This window comes from Gekko japonicus, unplaced genomic scaffold (assembly GCF_001447785.1).
Source record: "Gekko japonicus isolate JY-2015 unplaced genomic scaffold, Gekko_japonicus_V1.1 scaffold103, whole genome shotgun sequence".
NCBI lineage: Eukaryota > Metazoa > Chordata > Lepidosauria > Squamata > Gekkonidae > Gekko > Gekko japonicus.
The window spans coordinates 55,218-71,821 of NW_015160210.1; the positions used below are offsets into that span (position 1 = coordinate 55,218).

At 49.9% G+C, this 16,604-nt stretch overlaps 1 protein-coding gene across 1 annotated transcript in view; it reads left to right on the top strand.

The window, feature by feature from the left end:
* Positions 1-16,604, top strand: part of CACNA1H (calcium channel, voltage-dependent, T type, alpha 1H subunit) — a gene marked incomplete at its 3' end in the record, with an annotated part of 563,591 nt that overhangs the window by 20,362 nt on the left and 526,625 nt on the right. The window lies entirely within an intron of this gene.

Sequence of the window (16,604 nt, forward strand, 5' to 3'; positions counted from 1 at the left end):
AGTTTCCTCCCCCAGCCGTGGTCCTCCTGTCTTTCGGGGTGGTTTCTCAGCACCCTCCTCGGTTCTCAGATCCCTGCGCACCCAAAACGCCAGCTTGCGGCACATTCCCTGTGAGTGGGCTGCCCTTGTTTACTTCACAGCCTTGGCAATTGAGAGAGACGCAAACGTTTAGGAAGGGTCTGTACGGGATGTTCTTGTTTCTGTCAGTGAACATTCGGCGGCGGCGAGAAAGCAGAAGTTATTGGGATCTGCTCGCAGTTTATTCCAAACCGCTCCCCACGAGAAACGATTTGGACACGTTACCCCAGCAGATTCCGAGCCTGACGTGAGATCTGGGTTTTTTAATCTCAAAAGTTGAAATGCATCATGCATGCGTTAGGTTAGGAATACGTCTTTGCCGCATGGCTTGGCAAAGGGGGTGGGGAGGTGTTGCAGGAGGGAGATGGCGGATGGGGAAAGGATAAACAGACCCTCCCCCCACAGTCATCCATGGCTTCTTCCCCACTGTGTGAAAGGTTCCAACCTCCCACCTGCAGTGGCTCTCCTACAAGAAGGAGATGGAGGCTTGGGGGGGGGGGAGGCTCCTGGACATCCCTCCTGGGTATCTGCTGTCAGTGACGCATAGCATTGACACAATGCCAATTTGTTAAAAAAGAAAAAGTTGAAGCAACAGACTGGGAGGGGCCGTGGCTCAGTGGAAGAGCAACTGCTTGGCACGCAGGAGGTCCCAGGTTCAATCCCCGGCATCTCCAGTCAAAAGGACCAGGCAGGAGGTGATGAGAAAGACCTCCACCTGAGACCCTGGAGACATCTAAAGAGGGGCTGTGGGTTAGTGGAAGAGCATCTGCTTGGCATGCAGAAGGTCCCAGGTTCAGTCCGCGGCACCTCCAGTTAAAAGGACCAGGCAGGAGGTGACGGGAAAGACCTCCACCTAAAACCCTGGAGAGCTGGAAAGAGGGGGCTGTGCCTCAGTGGTAGAGCATCTGCCTGGCATGCAGAAGGTCCCTGGTTCAATCCCCGGCACCTCCAGTTAAAAGGACCAGGCAGGAGGTGATGGGAAAGACCTCTGCCTGAGACCCTGGAGAGCTGCCAAGAGGCACTGTGGTTCAGTGGAAGAGCCTCTGCTTGGCACGCAGAAGGCCCCGGGTTCAATCTCTGGCACCTACAGTTAAAAAGGACCAGACAGGAGGGGATGGGAAAGACCTCTCCACCTGAGTCCCTGGAGAGCTGTAAAGAGGGACTGTGGCTCAGTGGTAAAGTCTCTGCTTGGCACGCAGAAGGTCCCAGGTTCAATCCTCAGCAGCATCTCCAGTTAAAAAGGACCAGGCAGGAGGTGTTGCAAAAGACCTCCACCTGAGACCCTGGAAAGCCACTGCCAGTATGAGTAGACAAGACTGATCTTGATGGACTCCTGGTCTGCTGCAGTTCCAGGTTGCTTTGTGCGTGTGTGTTTGTGTGACAACAGGAGGTCTCCCTACCCAAGGGCTACCCAGCAAATATCCATGGCAGAGTGAATATCCCAACCTGGATCTCTCCGACCTGAGCCCCACACTTGCTTTGATACTCAAAGGACCCAACGTTACATGAAATACTTTCGGAAACTAACCAGGTCCTGGGAAAGCGGATGCATTCCTTTGCTGTGTCTTTCCGGCCCGACCCTGGCAACGTTCCCTTTGGCATCCCTTGCGGCCTCCCAGAGCACAGACTGGCAGCTGCCCCGATGAATTATGCACGCCTTGTCCTCAGTTGGTTTTTTGTTACGGAAGCGGGGGACTCTTCCTCCGCCAGAGGAGCGAAGGTGAATCGCGGGACCTCATTCCTAGAATGACACATTTGGAAGGGGTCCAGGTGCGAGCCTCAGCGGGGTCAGCCCCGCCCCGCCTCCCCTTCTCCAACGATGCGATCCTGATTTCAACCCGGCCCACGCTGAAGGAGCAGATGCGCCCCAGAGAGGGCTTTGACCTGGCAAATGGCGTGACTCGACACCCTCTGACAAGCTGAGTCACACACTGCCAGCGAACATGCCCCCCGCCCACACATGTGCACGTACGCTCCCACTTGACTGTGGTGTGACCCTGCAATGTGAGATGCGCAGAATGATTGCAGGCAAATGAGGGAAACTGGTTGGAAGGCTCTCATAAGAACATCAGAAGAGCCCTGCTGGATCAGACCAGGGAGGGTCCATCTAGTCCATGGAATGTAGTCCAGCCTCCCGTCTCACACAGGGGCCAACCAGTTCCTCGGGAGGGCCAACAACAGGGCAGAGAGGCCGAGGCCTTCCCCTGAGAAGAACCTCAGAAGAGCCCTGCTGGATCAGACCAGGGAGGGTCCATCTAGTCCATGGAATGTAGTCCAGCCTCCCGTCTCACACAGGGGCCAACCAGTTCCTCGGGAGGGCCAACAACAGGGCAGAGAGGCCGAGGCCTTCCCCTGAGAAGAACCTCAGAAGAGCCCTGCTGGATCAGACCAGGGAGGGTCCATCTAGTCCATGGACCTGTCTCATACGGTGGCCAACCAGTTCCTCTGGAGGGGCAACAACAGGGCAGAGAGGCCGAGGCCTTCCCCTGATAAGAACCTCAGAAGAGCCCGGCTGGATCAGACCAGGGAGGGTCCATCTAGTCCATCATCTTGTCTCACACATTGGCCAGCCAGTTCCTCCAGAGGGCCAACAACTGGTCAGAGAGGCCAAGGCCTTCCCCTGAGAGGAACCTCAGAAGAGCCCTGCTGGATCAGACCAGTGAAGGTCCATCCCGTCCAGCATCCTGTCTCACACATTGGCCAGCCAGTTCCTCTGGAGGGCCAACAACAGGGCAGAGAGGCCGAGGCCTTCCCCTGAGAGGAACCTCAGAAGAGCCCTGCTGGATCATACCAGTGAAGGTCTATCCCATCCAGCATCCTGTCTCACACAGTGGCCAGCCAGTTCCTCTGGAGGACGAACAGTAGGGCATAGAGGTGAAAGCCTTTCCCTGATGTTGACACCTGGTTCTGGCATTCAGAGGTTTAGCACCTCTGAATGTAGAGGTTCCCCTCATTCACCATAGCTAGCAGCCATTGATTGACTTCCCCTCCATGAATCTATCAAATCCTCTTTTGAAGCTGTTTATCCATATGGTCATCACATTCACTGAGCTAGGTGGACATGAAGGTCTTCTTCAGGGGCCCTGATTTCTGTCCCTCAAACCATCTGAAACGGGGCCTTTTTGGATTACACAGCAAAGCTGTTAGCATTTTCAACACTGACTTTGGAAATGCTGTGAGATTTGGGAGAGCCATACCTGGGGAGGTCAGAGTTCAGAGACAGTATGATATCTCTTATGGGTGATGTTCTTGGCTGCCTCCTCTAGTTTTCTTTTTATGTTTTTTTACCACAGAGTCTAGGAGAAATTCCTAGAGTGTTACTATGTGGTGGCCATTTTTCCATCCCACTTCTCAGTTCCTCAGGGCCAGGGGATTGGGCTGGGGAATTCCCCACCCTGAATGGATTACAGATAGACAGGAGGTCTAAAACCTGTGGAAAGGCTTCCTCCAAAGAACCAGCCTCCTTTGTTAGGCAAGAGACACCAAGTCAAGACTGTGCTTTGGGGGGGGGGCTCGGTGGGGAGCTAGACAATCTTTTGAAGCTAGAGGGTGGAGTGTTGGACTAACATCTGTGAGACCTAGTTTCGAATCTGCACCCTGAAATGGACGCTTGCCCAGTCTTGCCTACCTCAAAGGGTTATTGGGAAGATAAAATGGAGAAGAGAACAAGGGGAGCTGCTTTGGGGAGGAAGAGGAGGAGGAGGAGGAGGAGGAGGAGATTGGATTTATACCCTGCCCTTCATTCCCTGAAGGAGTCTCAGAGCGGCTTACAAACTCCTTTCCCTTCCCCTCCCCACAACAGGCACCCTGTGAGGTAGGTAGGGCTGAGAGAGCTCTTTCGAGAACTGCTCCTGAGAGAACAGCTCTGAAAAAACTTGTGACTGACCCAAGGTAACACCAGCAGCTGCGTGTGGAGGAGGAGTGGGGAATCAAACCAGGTTCTCCCAGATTAGAGTCCGCCGCTCTTAACCACTACATCAAAGGTGAGGCAGGAAGTAAAGAAATGAGATCCTGAAGACTGGGTGTCATTGCTGGTGTTTGATGCTCCTGATTTCCATTGGCTGTCCAGGACTGTGTTTGCACTTCCTCCGCTAAGGTGACTCATGCTGTGTTTTCCTGCCCTTTTTCGTCTTGTGTCGTTTCATGGCCTCGTGCACCTTTCGCAGAACAGGCAGGCCAGGCATTCTGCTTTCTGAGTCACTACAGCTTTCGTTCTATCGGGAAACCTATCCATCGCCAGACGTTTCTCTCCCCGACCCAGCCGGGGGAGTTCGGGGTGAGTCTGGCTTCGGGGGTATGTCACAGCCAAACTCCCTGCCAATCACATCCGAGAGGAAAACCCTTCCCAGATACGTGTTTCCTTTCGTCGCTTTGAGCTGTTTAGAAGGAAAATGGGTAGAACCTTGTCGCCTGATGGAGCCGTTCGGCTTCGTGACCTGCGAAGGTCTGTATATGCTCAGGCGGCGGCCTCTGAGTCCTCTTCAGAGATTCACAACATCGGCTCCTGTGGCCAGCAGCAAGAAGCCTCTAGATTGGCCAGACTGACTAACGGCAGGCAGGCACCTTGAGACAGAATATGTAACTCTGTATGCAAGAGGAGCTGCGGTGGCTCAAGGGGTTAAGACGCTGAACTGCAGGCTGTGGTCGGTAGTTCAGCAGTTCGAGACCCGAGTGTGCCACATGATGGAGTGAGTTCCCGTCTCTAGTTCCAGCTCCTGCCAACCTAGCAGTTTGAAAGCAAGAAATTGCAAGGAGATAAAGAGGTACCACTTCGGTGGGAAGGGAACAGCGTTCCGTGCGCCTTGGTGTTTAGTCATGCCGGCGCTGGCTCTTCGGCTTTGAAATGGAGATGCACCTCACTCTTCCCACCCCTCCCCCATGGAAAGAAAGACAATTGGGATGACAGTTGATACTTCTGCAGATGTACAGCACCTGGCATCTGTATTGCTCAGCAGAACATTTAGGGAACCTTTACCTTTTTATGCAAGAGGATATGGGAGAGAAAGAGTTAAGAGGATTCTCCCACTCGGGTACACTTGGCAGTTGTCCCCCCACACACACACATTGGTTAGATGTTGGGCCTCTTTGGCGCTCGCTTGCCTTCCGTTACATCTTATATGGAACCTCCTTTCTCTTGCCTGGGCTTGGAGCTGCGGCAAGAGGAGGAGGAGGAGATTGGATTTATACCCCCGCCCTTCACTACCCAAAGGAGTCTCAGCGCGGCTTACAAACTTCTTTCCCTTCCCCTCCCCACAACAGACACAACAGAGGTAGGTGGGGCTGAGAGAGCTCTGACAGAAAGGTTCTTTTTAAGAACAGCTCTTATCAGAACTATGGCTTGCCCAAGGTCATTCAGCCAGGTGCAAGTGGAGGAGGAGTGGGGAATCAAACCCGGTTCTCCCAGATTAGAGTCCACACACTTAACCACTACACCAAACTGGCATAGTGGAGCCTCTATGGCCATCGCTTGTCTTGTCCTGTGTTTCATATTATATGAGACCTCTCTTCTTCTTCTCTCTTACCTGGGCTTGGAGCTGTGGCAACCTTTTTTGATGCTAATCTGTTCACAGTAAGATAAATGCACCTCCATGACTATGTCACGTAAAATGTGCTTCTATTTTTGTAAATAAAATTTCTTTCTCTTGTCACCATTGGAGTCAGGTCGTCTTTGTCATTTGTTCCTTGAACTGGGAAACCTGGATGATCAGGGATCCTGTGTAAAGTTTCTGTGCTTCTAAGGCAAATGACTATTTTTTTCAATTTAACCCAATAGAATATCCCTCCTGGTTTAAAATGTATGTGTCCTGGTATAGCCCTTGTACTCACCTGACCGTCTTAATCCTATCTGCCCCCCTTACACACTTCACTCCTAGCTCTGCCCTGAAAGTTTTCCAGGTGACCTTGGGCCAGTCTCACACTCTACACCTGGCCTACCTTATAGGTTTGTTGTTGTGAGGAGAACGTGGAAGAAAGAATCAGGTCTGGGTCTCCTTTGGGGAGAAAAGCAGTGGATAAATGATGTGAATAGGTAAATCAATTTCTAGGATATCGTTCCCCCCATGGAAAGTGGCTTTGGTGAGCCTTTTGGCCAATGGAAATTGGAATATGGGAAGCAAACCTCTCGTCTGTGAATACTGTGACTTTAGGCAGATTGTAAAGGGCAGGAAGGGATGAGACGTTTGGTGTCGTGGTTAAGTGTGTGGACTCTAATCTGGGAGAACCGGGTTTGATTCCCCACTCCTCCACTTGCACCTGGATGACCTTGGGCAAGCCATAGTTCCATCAGAACTGTTCTCTCAAGGACAGTTCTGGAAAGAGCTCTCTCAGGCCCACCTACCTCACAGGGTCTCTGTTGTGGGGAGGGGAAGGGAAAGGAGCTTGTAAACCACTCTGAAATTCCGAGTGAAGGGCGGGGAACAAATCCAATCTCCTCCTCCTCCTCCTCTTCTCTTGGAGCCAGTTTGCTGTAGTGGTTAGGAGTGTGGACTCTAATCTGGGAGAACCGGGTTTGATTCCCCACTCCTCCACATGCAGCTGCTGGTGTGACCTTGGGTTAGTTACAAGTTCTTTCAGAGCTGCTCTCAAGAGCTCTCTTAGCCCCGCCGACCTCACAGGGTGTCTGTTGTGTGGAGGGGGAGGGAAAGGAGATTGTAAGCCGCTCTGAGACTCCTTCGGGTAGTGAAGGACGGAGTAGAAATACAATCTCTTCTTCTTCTCTTCTTCTTGATATGCCTGGAGTAAGGCCAATCACTGCTTTGGAGTCAGGACCAATGCTCCCTCTAAGCCGTGGAGTCTTGTGAGCAAAAATTCTACTCTGTGAGCTGCTGGCATTAAAGTTGTGAGTGAGCGATTTGGCTGCTGCATACATTAGTTTGCTCTGGAGCCATCCTCACTGAGCTAAGACAAAAATGTGTGAGCCGGAGGCTAAAAAACCTGTGAGCTGGCTCACACTAACTCAGCTTAGAGAGAACATTGGTCAGGATAGAATTTCCCCCTGGGCCCAGCTTGGCCCAGGGACCCTGGAGGCTTTTTACCTTCCCCTGGGCATAGACCAGGGGTCACTGGCAGAGAGGGATGGTAGTTGTGAATTTTCTGTACTGTGCTGGGGGTTGGACTAGATGACTCCCAAGGTCCCTTCCAGCTCTACATTTCTGTTTAGTCCGCTGCTTTGCCTATCCCAAACTTCCAGTCCAAATCCTCCAGGAGAGAATGAGGGATTCTGTCTTGCCACAGGGCGGGAAAGACAATCTGACAATTCCGCATGCAAATGGTTTTCCAAAATGCTGCTCTGGCGCTCGACGTGGGTGGCGGCGGTGCACACACAGCCAGGTGTCTGTTTAATCTCCTCCTAAATCCCCAATCATGTGGAAACTGCCACATATGGGGGGCAAGCGGTGGGTTGACAAAGCGGAGGAGGTGGGGCGGGCGAAACCCTTTCCCGGCTGGATGTGGTTATTAATCAAGGGGAGCGGCAACTCCCTTCTGCGGTACCAGTTTAGAAACTAACACTCAATAAAGCAGGGCTGCAAGCCGTTCGGCAACGGGGGACCCGCGGGCCTCACGCCGGGAAATTGGTAGTGGCCAGCAGTGTTTAGTTCTGTCGTATTTCATTACATGGAGCTTGCCGAGAGGGTTTCCTTTGTCCTTTCCCTCTTCCCACGGCTCTGAACACCATGGGAATCCCCAGTGTGGCAGAAGAGAGGAGAAGGGGAAAATGGTACCAGTGTCTGAACATAAGGAGCTGCCTGGAGCCAATTAGGAACATTGGGTCTCTCTAACTCACCCTGTCGCCTCTGATTGACAGCCGCTCTCCAGAAACATAGAAGAGTCTCACCTCGCACCTGAAGTCCTTTAAGTGGAGACGCCTGGGGCTGAACCCACGACCTTCTGTACACAAATCACGTGACCAGTGTTCCCTCTAAGCTGAGTGAGTGTGAGCTAGCTCACAGTCTTTTAGCCTCCGGCTCACAGATTTCTGTCTTCGCTCAGGAAGGATGTGGCTCCAGAGCAAACGAATTTATGCAGGAGCCAAATTGCTCACTCAAAACTTTAATGCCAGGAGATCACCAAGTAGGATTTCTGCTCACAAGACTCCACAGCTTACAGGGAGCATTGCACGTGACCTACGGCTCCTTCCCGAAATATATGAAACTGCCTTCTATGATTCTGGGATTTCTGTTCCTCTTCTGAATACTGTATCCATTGGGTCTTTCCTGGAGACCCCGGAGAAGCCAAGCGGGGTTGGAATCGTAAAGCTGGAGGACTGAATTAGGAAGAGGACGGCAAGCTCAAGAATCCAAAATCTCCATCTGAACAGCGCCACCCATGTTCACTTTCTGAAGCTCACATGTTGAGTTCGACCGTCAGTCCATCACACTCTGATTAGGTACTCCAGGTTAGGAGCAAATGACACACTGTGTTTTATGTGAGTTCTGCACTGGAGGCTTATGGCCGTGGTGGTGACTCCATGTGAAAACACTGCAGGGGCTAAATTCCCATTGGGGCCATGGCGCAGGGGAGGAGAGGCATGATTTGCCCTATCAGGGGCCTGCACATGCACAGAACGATTGAGGTGCAGCCCCCTCCCCCCAAAAAACAGGCCAAATACCACCCCCTAAGACTGTTTTTGTTCTCTTTGGAGCATAGGTCTATCAGAGGTTTCTAGCCATGGTGACAGAGGGGAGCCTCCACATTCAGAGGCAGTCAACCTCTAAATCCTAGTAGCAGGAATCAATATCAGGGGAAGGCCTCAGCCTCTGTGCCCTGTTGTTGGCCCTCCACAGGAATTGGTTGGCTACTCTCTGAGACAGGATGCTGGACTAGATGGACCCTCACTGGTCTGATCCAGCAGGGCTCTTCTGATGTTCTTATCAGGGGAAGGCCTCGGCCTCCCTGCCCTGTTGCTGGCCCTCTGGGAGGAACTGGCTGGCCACTGAGTAAGACAGGATGCTGGACTAGATGGACCCTCCCTGGTCTGATCCAGCAGGGCTCTTCCGGTGTTCTTACCAGGGGAAGGCCTCTGTGCCCTGTTGTTGGCCCTCCAGAGGAACTGGTTGGCCACTGTGTGAGACAGGATGCTGGACTAGATGGACCCTCCCTGGTCTGATCCAGCAGGGCTCTTCTGAGGTTCTTGTCGGGGGAAGGCTTCAGCCTCCATGTCCTGTTGTTGGCACTCCAGAGGAACTAGTTGGCCACTGAATGAGACGGGATACTGGACTAGATGGACCACTGGTCTGATCCAGCAGGGCTTTTCTGAGGTTCTTGTCAGGGGAAGGCCTCGGCCTCTATGCCGTGTTGTTGGCCCTCCAGGGGAGCTGCTTTGCCACAGTGTGAGAAAGGATGTTGGACTAGATGGATGACTGGTCTGATCCAGTAGGGTTCTACTTAAGTTTTTATGTTCCCAACTTTTTCAAAATCATCCTGAAACCCTGAGCACACTTTTTCCCTGAGATCTCTGGGTTGCGGAAAATCACACCATGGAAGCCGAAGGAAAAATCTGCCCTGCTGTCTCTGGTCCCCGCTGAAGGAGGGAAGTGGATGTCCACTGTTGGAAACAGGATACTGGTCTAGAAGGAGTTTTGATCTGATCCATCAGCGCTCTTCTTACAGTCTTCTGGCAGGGAATGCTCAAGAAGAGCTCTCCAGGGTGCTGAATTGCCCTAGCCACTGTACACCAACTGCATTGCCCATCTCCTTTCTTGATCCCGGGACTTCACTCCTCTCTTCCCGTTTCATCTTCACCTCTACAGTGGCTAGAATCTCTTCAGAACAGAAAACTCCAACTGTAGACCTGGCATAGCAGCACGTCCAAAGGATATCCACCGTTCTGCGGATATGAAGAACATTTCTGGTTCAGCCTTTGATCAGCCATTTCAGGAACACGCCGAGACAGGCGGCGCCATGATCTCCGAAGTGGTTTAGTTCTTCATTGACAAATTAATTACTCGCTCCTTTGCTAGTCTTTGCAATGAGGCCTTTCAGTACCCAGTGCGTAGCTCCTGGTTTTCTGAAGTGACATATTCATGTACTTATTCAGGGAAGGCACTTCACCTTCTTCCTGGGAGCAAGAATCCAGTTAACTTAAAAGAGATATGTCTTGTCATTCTATTAGTCTTCTGCTCCTTGGAAAGAGTAAAATGCATCACAGACAAAACTCACAGACTAGCCCAAGAAGAAGGAGGAGGAGGTGGAGGAGAGTTTGGATTTATACCCCACCCTTCACTTGGATTCTCAGTGTGGCTTACAATCGCCTTTCCCTTTCCCTCCCAACAACAGACACCCTGTGAGGTAGGTGGGGCTGAGAGAGCTCTTTGGAGGACTGCCCACAAGAGAACAGCTCTGAGAGAACTTGTGACTGACCCAAGGTCACACCAGCATCTGCATGTGGAGGAGTGGGGAATCAAACCCGGTTCTCCCAGAATAGAGTCCACACTCCTAACCACTACAACAAACTGGCTCTCAATAGCAATGCACACCTCGGGTTGGAAAATGGTAATTTATCCATTGCAATTCTAAAAACAAATTATGAATCAGACCTCCAAACGACTCCTCTGACTAACTGGTCCCCTCTGGGAATCCGAGCTTTATGCTGAGAGCCTCGCTGAAGCAGCAATTGCTAAACAGATCCCTTGCACAGTATTTCCATTAGTTGGATGTGCTGCTCGATGCATTATTAAGACATATAGCATCTCTAGACTCTGGCTGATAAAGCTTTTGCTTTCCATTGTTGTTTATTGATGGTATGTTTGGAGTCAAACTGGGCAGGGAAACCAGAAAGGGTAAAGAAGAAACCTGCAGTGTAGTTCAGCAATTCTCCAAGTCTCTGACTTTTTAAAGGGGGACTCAAGTATCTGGGATATCCAACAGCTGGTTCAGGGTATGCATTTTGGCATGCAGAAGGTCCCAAGATCAATCCCTGGCACCTCCAATTAAAAAGGACCAGGCAGAAGAGGAAGAAGAAGAGTGAGAGCTGTCAAGAGGGGCTGTGGCTCAGGGGTAGAGCATCTGCTTGGCATGCAGAAGGTTCCAGGTTCAATCCCCAGCATCTCCAGTTAAAAGGACCAGGCAGGAGGTGATGGGAAAGACCTCCACCTGAGACCCTGGAGAGCTGTAAAGAGGGGCCTTGGCTCAGCGGAAGAGCCTCTGCTTGGCATGCAGAAGGTTCCAGGTTCAATCCCCGGCATCTCCAGTTAAAAAGGACCAGGCAGGAGGTGATGGGAAAGACCTCCACCTGAGACCCTCGAGAGCTGTAAAGAGGGGCTGTGGCTTAGTGGCAGAGCCTCTGCTTGGCATGCAGGTCCCAGTTAAAAAGGACCAGACAGTAGGTGATGTGAAAGACTTCTGCCTGAGACCTGAGCTGAAAAGAGAGGCTGTGGCTCAGTGGAAGAGCCTCTGCTTGGCATGCAAAAGGTCCCAGGTTCAATCCCCGGCATCTCCAGTTAAAAAGGACCAGGCAGTAGGTGATGTGAAAGACCTTTCTCTGCCTGAGACCCCGGAGAGCTGTAAAGAGGGGCCGTGGCTCAGTGGTAGAGCCTCTGCTTGGCAGGCAGAAGGTCCCAGGTTCAGTCCCCGACATCTCCAGTTAAAAAGGACCCAGATGGGATTTGACACCAACAAGGCCTTTTCACTTTATATCCTTACAAGTTCCTAAATGCTGAAAGGGATGTGGACAATTTCCTCCATTTTCCATGGACATGTCCAAAAATAAAGAAATTTTGGGATACACTACTTTCAATAATGGGGGGGGGGAATGTTGGTCATGCTATTTCACATAACCCAGAGTCCATTCTGTTCAGTTACTGGGAAGACAACAGTCGAAATCAGAACTTGAATATATACCTTGTTGATTGTTGCTAAGTTTTTGATCACTCAGTTCTGGAAGTCGAATTAGGTCCCTTCAATTAAACAGGGGTTCCTAATAATATGGGGTATCACAGTAATGGATATAACAGCATCTCAAATAGCAATTGAGGACGATCCCACAAAAGAAATCATGTCTTTTTGAGAAATGGTTTCCCTGGTTTTTTTTATATGTTACAAATAATGAAAATGATGTCAGTGCCTTGCCAAAGAAATACGTTAATTTTACCTTTTACTAGTTTTGATGTCTCTTTTGATAGCTAATTGCATAAAGTGTACAAGCCCCAACAGCTCTTCTGTTGTACATGGAATGATTTGTATTATTATATTTGAAAAATTGCATAAATAAAAAGTTATATATAAAAAGACCCAGTAGGAGCTGATGTGTAAGACCTTTTTCTATCTGAGACCCTAGAAGAAGAAGAAGAAGAAGAAGATGATGATGATGATGATGATGATGATGATGATGATGATGATGATGATGATGATGAAGAAGAAGAAGAAGAAGAAGAAGAAGAAGAAGAAGAAGAAGAGATTGGATTTATACCCCGCCCTTCACTTGGAGTCTCAGAGCGGCTTACAAACTCTTTTCCCTTTCCCCTCCCCAAAACAGACCACCTGTGAGGTGGGTGGGGCTGAGAGAACTCTGACAGAAACTGGTCTTTTTCCAAGGACAGCTCTTATCAGAACTATGGCTTGCCCAAGGTCATCCAGCCAGGTGCAAGTGGAGGAGGAGTGGGGAATCAAACCCGGCTCTCCCAGATTAGAGTCTGCACCCTTAACCATGACAGCAAACTGGCTCACAAACTCCTTCCCCTCCCCCTCCCCACAACAGACACCCTGTGAGGTGGGTGGGGCTGAGAGAACTCTGACACAAACTGCTCTTTTTCAAGGACAGCTGTGCCAGAGCTTGTGACTGACCCAAGGTCACACCAGCAGCTGCATGTGGGGGAGTGGGGAATCAAACCCGGTTCTCCCAGATTAGGGTCCGCGCACTTAACCACGACACCAAACTGGCTCTCTAGAGAGCGGCGGCCAGTCAGAGCAGACAATACTGACCTTGATGGACCGAGGGTCTGATTCAGTAGAAGGCAGCTTCATGTGGTTTCTGTTCTTCAGAACAGGATGAATTATAAATCCAAATAACTACTGTGTGTCAGGGTCCTTAGTCAGATTACTCAACACAAGGGCTTCATGAGAAGATAACTGTTTATTGGTAAATCCAGAACTAGAGACATGTGTACAGCTTGTGTCAGGAATGGTCGCCAATAGGTCGCCAATACGAGGGCCTCTGACTTATACTAGAATCAAACATCCCCCTGGTAAGCATGAGCCAATGGATACATCTCACACACGCGGGCAAATGAAGCAGGTAAAGCAAAAACCGTTAACTTTCCCAGCCAAGTAAAACTGCAGCTGGAGCATCTACAAGGTCAAGCATAAGATAGCAAACAGTCGGTGAGCCAGGGAGAGCTGAGACAGAAAACGGGAGGGCACCCCTCCATATTCCAGACCTATGACAGGGCTACCTGACATAAATGAGACCTTGTTAGGCCAGGCCATGTATGTCATAAAATGTAATGCCAGGTAGTGGAGATATCTCTCCTATATAATAAAAGCATTTTCATCTGGCAAGATTCCATTCACTCCAAAATCAGTTGGCTCTGTGATGTGTCAATCACAAGGTGTCTCTACTGGCTGTGTTGCCTGAGTTTTCTCCCACCCACTGCAGCCTAGGCCACTCTTCTCTGATTGGGCCAGTGTTGCAAGGTGATTTGCACATGGAAGCTGATTGGACTTCACTGTCAGGGTCCTTAATCAGGTTACTCAACACAGGGCTTCATGAGAAGATAACTGTTTTCTGGTAAATCCAAAACTAGAGACACGTGTACAGCTTGTGTCAGGAATGGCCGCCAATATTAGGGCCTCTGACTTATACTAGAATCAAGCATGAGCCCCGGCAAGCATGAGCCAATGGATACATCTCATGCACACGGGCAAAGCAAGCAGGCAAAGCTAAAGCCATTAACTTTCCCAGCCGAGTAAAAGTGCAGCTGGAGCATCTACAAGGTCAAGTATAAGATAGCAAACAGCTGGTGAGCCAGGGAGAGCTGAGACAGAAAACGGGAGGGCACCCCTCCACATTCCAGACCTAGGACAGGTCTACCTGACATCGTGGACCTGCTGGAATTGTATGAGCACTATTTTATCTAAGCCTCCATACCCAATTTGTTGTTGTGGAGAGTGCACAAGATGATACAAGTGTGTTGTTCAGGCATTGTGGGAGCTGAGTGAGTCCAAAGTAAAAACCCCAAATCAAACCCGACATAATCCATGTATTAGGACTAACCAGAATAACACAGAAACGTGTGCTAGTCTCTGAGTGAAGCCCTCTAAATCAAGGAAAGGCAAATGGTGATCTCCAAGTGGAAATAAAATATAACCAAGGATCAGCCTTGCTTTGGTCGCCCTCATCGGCACTTTCCCCAGCTGTTTATAGAGTTGCCAGCCTCCGGGTGAGGCCTGTAGATCTCCCGCTTTTACGACTGATCTCCAGCTGACAGAGATCAGCTCACCTGGAGAAAATAGCAGCTTTGGAGGGTGGCCTCTGTGGCACTGTACCACGCTGAGGCCCCTCCCCTTCCCAAACCCCGCCCTCTCCAGGCTCCACCCCCAAAATCTTCAGGTATTTCCCAACCCAGAGGGGGCCACCCTTGCTCTGCGGTGGGTCAAAATATCTCACTAGCAGAGAGCAGGTAGGTTCCTTCAAAGGCCAAGGACAGAGGCAAGAAGTGGTCATGGTTATATTAACAAGACCCACAGTTCAATTAGATGACATACTCAGTAAGTGTGTCTGATACCTTCGAGACAGTTTGGTGTAGTGATTAGAAGCATGGACTCTAATCTGGGGGAACTGGGTTTGATTCCCCACTCCTACTCCTCCACATGCAGCCAGCTGGGTGACCTTGGGTCCGTCACAAGTTCTCTCAGAGCAGGCCTTTGACAACGTTAACTGGAATTTCATGTTGGAAGCTTTGGAAGAGGCACAGGCTGGCGCTAACTGTGGAGATGATTCAGGCAATTTATACTAGACAAAAGGCGGTGGTAACAATTAACAGGGAACAGACAAAATACATTGAAATCCAAAAAGAGACGAGACAGGGATGCCCTTTATCACCTTTGTTGTTTATATTTGTATTGGAAATATTAAACGACTCAGTAAGAGAAAAGGAGGAGATTATGGGCCTGCAACTAAAAGGAGAAGAATATAAACTGTTGGCATTTGCAGATGACCTAGTATTTATATTGGAGAACCCATTGGAATCAATTCTGACTTTGAAACAAGAACTTGGAGACTATGGACTTGTAGCTGGTTTGAGAATTAATATCAATAAAACTAAGATAATGACCAAAAATATGGAAGAGGAGAGGACAACTCAACTACAAGAAACATCAGGTTTCCAACTACAGAAGAAAATAAAATACCTAGGAATTGTAATGACAAACAAATGCAGCTCATTACAAGAGAATAATTATAAAGAATTGTTGCGGAAAACAAGTTCTCTCAGAGCTGTTCTCTCGAGGGCAGTCCTCCAAAGAGCTCTCTCAGCCCCACCTACCTCACAGGATGTCTGCTGTGGGGAGGGGAAGGGAAAGGAGTCTGTAAGCCGCTCTTAGACTCCTTTGGGTAGTGAAGGGCAGGGTACAAATCCAGTCTCCTCCTCCTCTTCTTCTTTTTCACAGCATCATCCGCTGTTCAGTGGTCCACATATCACCAGACCCAGATAGGATCCTGCCACGGGAAACAGGAAGCATGCAAAAGAGCATGGCCAGAACTGAGCAGCATTTCTTTTCTTTTTCTGTTTTAATTTAACATTGTATTATGCAAACATATACGACAGGCGAAACAGGCCTCATACACCAGTTAATGGTAAACATCGAAACAGTGGATACCGGAGCCGACACTGACAGCAATACCCGTCAGTTGAACAGATAATCATGAATAAATGAACAATCCAATCTCCTCCTCCTCCTCCTCTTCTTCTTCTTCTTCACAGCATCATCCATTGTTCAGTGGTCCATATATCACCAGACCCGGGTAGGATCCTGCTACAGGAAGCAGGAAGCATGCAAAAGAACATGACCAGAACTGAGCTGCATTTTCTTTTCTTTTTCTGTTTTAATTTAAAATTGTATTATGCAAACATATACGACAGGCAAAACAGGCCTCATACAGCACTTAATGGTAAGCATCGAAACGGTGGATACTGGAGCTGACGCTGACGGCAATGCCCGTCAGTTGAACAGATAACAATCGTGAATAAAGGAACAAGTGGTAGTAAGAAATGACTAACATCGTTTTCTGAATCTTTTCAAGCTGCATTTTTCAGACTCCGCAGATGAGGTGAACTAATAGCGCGTGCCAGCCTTTGCCTGCAGCTGTGCTCTGAGAACATGCGGTTGGAGCGCTCCCGGAAGTCATGCGCTGTGTGGGTGGTACGCACAGGCCAGAAAACCCATGAAATCCTGCCCATTCCTTTTGGGTAGCGTTTCCCCCCCCCTGCCTTCCAGGGCACACAGCACCGAGCCAAAGGTGTGTGGGAAACTTCCCTGCGTGCATGCCCTTTGTCAGTGCGCAGGGAATCCCAGCTCCTTTGTCAGAGAGT